A 5817-nucleotide genomic window follows, 5' to 3' on the forward strand; every position below is an offset into this window, starting at 1 on the left:
TTTAACAGGCTGACATGATTACCACAGATACCACTTCTCCCCTGTTTCCAGAAACAACAGTTAGGCAAGTCAATTTACCGTCATTTCATTGGAGAAAGCCAGCCTGCCGGGTTAGAGTTGCTTCTCGATTGAACCGGCGCTCGTTTGGCCCTAATGGATGCACGTAATTGGTAAAGTGCTGATTGTTCCTCCTCAAAACCGCAGAAAACATTCAATCAGTTGAAAATTTTCAGTTTCATTAAGTCGTGGTCCAAAATAACAAGAGATGCATCTGTAAACTGAGAGGAAAAAAGAATGGATGCTGGCGGGGGCGGGGTTCATTCGTTCATTTATCTTCATTTCTCTGAAGTCCCCTGTCTCTGCGCTCTTAATCACACAGCCTGAGCTTGTGAGTGTTTGCTGTGTGTGTACTTCTTCCTTAATGTAATGGTGTTTGGCTGCACGCCAGATCGCCACTCACTTTTATGATCAAACACTGGAAAGTAGTACCCCCCCCCCCCCCCCCCCCCCCAAACAAAAACCATTCACCACTACGGAAAGTTCACATCTGCTGTGCTTACTCATCTCATGGCATGGCGAGAACCTGAGTCGTTTATGCTATTTTTTTTTTTTTTTTTTTACGTACGTCATCTAGAGCGCCTGCGTTTGTTGTTTTGTTTGTGACATTGGCGTAAAAACAGGACTGGCCCAAGGTTAGGCGGATGGAGAGTGAGTCTGAAGGTCTGCTGGGGGTGGTTTGTGTGCAGGAAAAGCCCCCCCATCACATGCGATCAGCTGCTGCTTCTGCATGACTAATGCTGAAACAACATATCGTTGTCAGACACGGCATGTTCACCCAGCTGCTTCGTCTTGTTTCCTTGCAACGACCCTCCCAACTCACACACACTCGTTTCTGCACACTAACTCACTCTTATCTTGCTTGCTGACACCATTTTGCTCTCTAACAATCTTGCTAATTATAATTGTTAATTAATTCTCTGCTGTGTCCTCATCAGGAGACTAATAACCTACATTTCCATTAATTAGACCTTCAACCCTTCGCTCCCTCGCTCAGGCTCGCTGTCCCACACCAATCCAGCCCCTCATCCCGTACCTCTGCCTTTCTTGTTCCTGACAGATGCCAACGTCTCGCAGGATCACCCGAAGACATCGTTCGCACACATTTACAGTGATTAATTGTGTGTGTGTGTGTGTGTGTGTGTATTTCTGACGGTGAAGGGACAACCGTTTGTTCGTGCAATCACTGTGCTGAGACAGAATTCTCATTTGGGAGAAAAACGGCTGTATCATCAGGATTCTAGTGGTTAAGGAAACCCATTTCTCTCTTGTTGAATTATGTTGTGATTTGAAGAATAAACCGCTTCATGTTTCAAGCTGGGGTCCGCACAGTGACGTCGTCAATGATAGGAGGAGGAGATTTAGACATTTGAATGGCTATAGCTCCTCCTCCTCTTCTTGAAAGCCACGCCTCGTTCTGCCCACGTGCATACAAGTAGCCATGCAGCGCTAACGGACAACTAATGTTTGGGTACGTTCCTGCTCAGACACACATGATTCTAACTGCTGACTTGTCTCCTCATGCTTCATCAGGTTCTACAGGAGCTGCTAACCACTGTTTATTTTTCTTTTTTTCAAATTTGCAGTGTTCAAGAACGTCTATAAACAGCAAGGATTTGCATTCACAATGCTAGCCCACCCCTGAAAATGCTTCAGCAAGCTAAAACTATAGTCTGATGTTAGCTTGTTGTTGTTAGCTTGTCCACAGTTAGCTTGAAGTTTACACGCCGACGTCAGTTCAATGCAAGTCCAGTTAGCATTCAAGCTAGGATGGTGTGCTAAACTAACAAAGGCATCGGTGTCACTCCGTAGTGCATGCTGTGTATTAGAGCACATTCTCATTGATTGACAGCTCCCTCTAGTGGACACACAACTTTATTGTTCAATGCTAGGCTCACGGTAATTATTCACTTTGCTGTAGAGGGGAGGGGCTTAGGGGAAATGTAAATTTTGTAACATTAAACGGGACAAAGAGTGCAGTTTATCAGCAATCTAAAAAAACTGCTTTGAATCTCTTAAGCTTGGTTTATGATTGACGCATCCGCGAGGTTCGCACGGCTCCCCGCAGCGAAATTGTGTCATTTTAAAAACCACGCCCCTCCACCGCGCCTCCGCACGGCCCAAAATTTCCGCACCGCGCACCTAGGAAATTTTCTAACCACGCGGACGGTCGGAAGCGGAAAAACATGGCGGAGAGGCAAGAACTAGTACGGCAGAGGTTCGTAAATACAGACATTTGTATGATTCAGCTCTCAGAGATCACCGTGATCAACATGTTGTTAATAATTCTTGGAGAGAAATAGCTCGCACTGTTGGAAAAGACGAGGACGCTGTTAAAAATGCTGGAATGCCATGTTGTAAACAACAGTAATTTCTACTTCTACTATGGTGTAGTGTTGGATGCATGCCGTAGAGCTCCATGCTGCCCCCTACAGTTTGGGAGAATATTGGCTCACCACAGAGACAAGCCGCATGAACCGTAAACGCTGCGAGTTGTGAAGCGCGTTCCATCCGCGAGCCGCATCACCAAGCGGAAAGTGAATGTGTCAAGCATAAACCAAGCTTAAGAAGCATAAGAAATTCTCTTTTGGCTTTCGTCTGTCCCAGGAGCCCTGATACAGGCCATTCTAAACCCCCTAAATCAGCCTGGCCTGCCAGTCTCGTCCTCTGTTTAATTCTGCACAGAGAAAGAGTCAGGTTGCTCACCGGCAGAGAGGCACATGAGGGGTGGGTATAGGCAGCTCAAAAAGAACCAATCAGAAAAATGACGGAAATGCCTACCGTACCGTGTGACGCTGTAGTTTTTTAGCTGTAGTAAAAAAAAAAAAGACGTCTGGCGATGGCACAAACATCTTTCTTTAGAAGAATTGGCTTTTAGCACTTCTACTTGTTGTTTTAAAGACGTGTCCCAAGTCATTTACTTACATTTACATTGTGGGCGACAGTGGCACAGGAGTTAGGTGCTCTCCCCGTAATCGGAAGGTTGCAGGTTCGAGCCCCGCTCAGTCTGTCGCTGTCGTCGTGTCCTTGGGCAAGACACTTAACCCACGTTGCCTGCTGGTGGTGGTCGGAGGGACCGGTGGCGCCAGTGCTCGGCAGCCTCGCCTCTGTTAGTGCGCCCCAGGGCAGCTGTGGCTACATCGTAGCTCATCCCCACCAGTGTGTGAATGTGTGTGTGAATGGGTGAATGACTGATTGTGTTGTAAAGCGCCTTGGGGGTTCCAGGACTCTAGAAGGTGCTATATCAAATACAGGCCATTTACCATTTAGAGCAGAGGAAAGAGCTGCAGCACACCACTTCAGTCGCCATGTTTATGACAAACTTGGCGTTACGGTATGTGACGTACGCTGCTCAGCGCTGATTGGCTCAGTTAGAATTCTCAGGGGGTGGGGTTATTTGAATAGGAGAGTTCCCAGACCCTTTCTCTGGAGTCTGGCAGGCCAGGCTACCCTAAATCAGCCTTGCTGTGAAAAGAGCTGTTAACTCCTCCCACTTGGCCAGGACATGAATATGCTAATGAGCTGCTTGCTGATTGGCTCGTTGAAACCAGAAGGCCTCAGCCACTGGAGACATTAGCTTGGAGGAGGAAGGGCTCCACGTTGTGACGTTTTATGAGAGGTTTCTCAGAGAAGAAGTGTTTCTCTTGCATTTATAAACTTTCTGGTTTACTTAAAAAGTTGGTCACACACCGTTTACTTTTTGGCGTGCTACTTTTGACCACCCAAGCTGTCTTTATTCACAAACAACAAGAGCACGTTGGTTTAGATTCTTTGTCCCCTTTAACTACTTTATCTCATTAAAGAGGGTCAAATAGTTGTGCTGAAGCAGTTTTAAGTAACTGTACAAATGTAAACAATATATTGCAGCTTTTGCGTGTTACTGTACCGTAAAAAATGTTAATCTAGCTTCATAATGTGCTTTCACGAACCCACTCCTTTAATCTGGGTTCAGCAGTGCTGATTTTGGCTGACATGGACGCAATCTTTCATACTAGTAGGTTTGGAAAGGACAACAAGGCTTTTTCTTAACTCCACGAGTTCCTCCCGGATATCAGAGCTTCTCAGCCTATAGCAGCCTGAGAGGGGGTGGATGGGAGTGGCCAACTCCAGCTTGTTTTCTTAAAGTGACAGACCCCTGAAGTGGCTCATTCTGGAAGGTAGTAAAATGTCATGAATAAAACTGATGTGAGAGGGATTTAGGGCAAAAACCTAAATACTGTACACGTGTTTTCTAACAACTACAGACCTGAGAGCACTTTAGGTTAGGATGGTGCTTTCACGTGCATCTCAACAATAAGGGACGGTCTTTAGAGGACAGGGATGTTTTGGTGGATGTTTTGAGAGAATAAAAGACATTTTGACAAAAGAGGAAAACACAACTAAGTCTCAGGAGCCCTGTTTCCCTTTGTTCTGAGCTACAAAACCAGATGACTGAAAACTTTGACTTGTAAAATCTTTAATTGTGAACTGAGGCAGCAGTGCTCACCTGCAAATGCATTTATGTATCCCTGTTCTGAGCTTGTCGGCCTGCAGAGCACACAAAAGGAAAAGAACGGCTGCTGTTTGCTGATTTTTTTACGTTCTGCTGTTGAATTTGTGAGAAGTAATTTGTTCTGATCCATTCCAATTTAGAAAATACCGCTGAAGCATTCGGGTGAGTAGATGTCTCACAGGGCAGCAACGGACGGCGACCACCGTAGCTGAAGACACAAATTTACTAGAAAATATGCAAATGTCCTGCCCTAATGACACTGAAACGGTTCATTAAACACTTCAGTGGGAAGTTCCATCCATGCAGTCACGGAGGGGGGGGGGTCACGGCTGGAAACAATTTGCAACATCCATGAGATTGATGGTCTCATTTTTATGGCAGTTTTGTCATAAAATGTCATGTTTCCGTTAGTTTACGGTCTACTAATTTTTCAGTCACAGTTTGGTTGAACCTCTCCAAACAGACACCGATGCTCTCGACAACTCCTCCGTTATTCTGACTGAAAAAATTAAATTGACCAGTTTTCTGGTGCATCTTCTAAAGCAACAACGTCGAGGCCACCGACCCACGATCGATGATTAAGAATCTGTGTTGTTTTCAGACCCCTAGAAACTGTTTAGCAACCCGGCGAGTTTCAGGCTTTAACATATCTAAAAGAAGTGTTTCTGAAACTTCTGTGTGTGTGTGTGTGTGTGTGTGTGTGTGTGTGTGTGTGTGTGCGTGCGCGTGCGTGTGTGCGTGTGTGTGTGTGCGCACGTTTGTGTTTGTGTGCTTGCATGCATTTGTGTGAGTGCATGTTTGTGCGTGTGTGTGCGTGCGTGTCTGTGTGTGTGTGTGCGTGCGTGTTTGTGCGCGTGCGTGCGCGTACTTGAATGCATGCATGTGCGCGCGTATCTGTGTGTGCGTGCGTGTGCACGTACATGCATGCATGCGTGTGTGTGTGTGCGTACGTGCATGCATGTGCATGTGTCTGTTTGTGTGTGTGTGTGCACACATGTGTGTTTTTGTGCTTGCATGCATTTGTGTGCATGTGTGTGTATGTGTGTGTGTGTGTGTGTGTGTGTGTGTGTGTGTGAAACTGGTGTCCAATCAACCCGTCCCTGGTGGAAACCACCCTTCCCATCAGGCCGCGCTGACCTGGATTCAGTGCAGACTGGAGCTGGTGTTGTTTTGCCGCCACTGGCTCTGATCTCAGATCGTCCTGTTGAAGAACGGACCGACGGTGCCCTCTTTCCTTCAGGCCCGTTCTTCTCTCCTTCATCCCTTCT

General features: G+C 46.4%; 1 protein-coding gene across 1 annotated transcript in view; it reads left to right on the forward strand.

Moving 5' to 3' along the window:
• Window positions 1-495: 495 nt before the first annotated feature.
• Window positions 496-5817, forward strand: part of prkcg (protein kinase C, gamma) — a gene marked incomplete in the record, with an annotated part of 44650 nt that continues 39328 nt past the window's right edge. Inside the window, 1 exon segment of the mRNA XM_070551165.1 lies at window positions 496-5817. This exon segment is cut by the window's right edge and continues 701 nt beyond it.

Source organism: Nothobranchius furzeri, chromosome 5, assembly GCF_043380555.1.
Source record: "Nothobranchius furzeri strain GRZ-AD chromosome 5, NfurGRZ-RIMD1, whole genome shotgun sequence".
Lineage (NCBI taxonomy): Eukaryota > Metazoa > Chordata > Actinopteri > Cyprinodontiformes > Nothobranchiidae > Nothobranchius > Nothobranchius furzeri.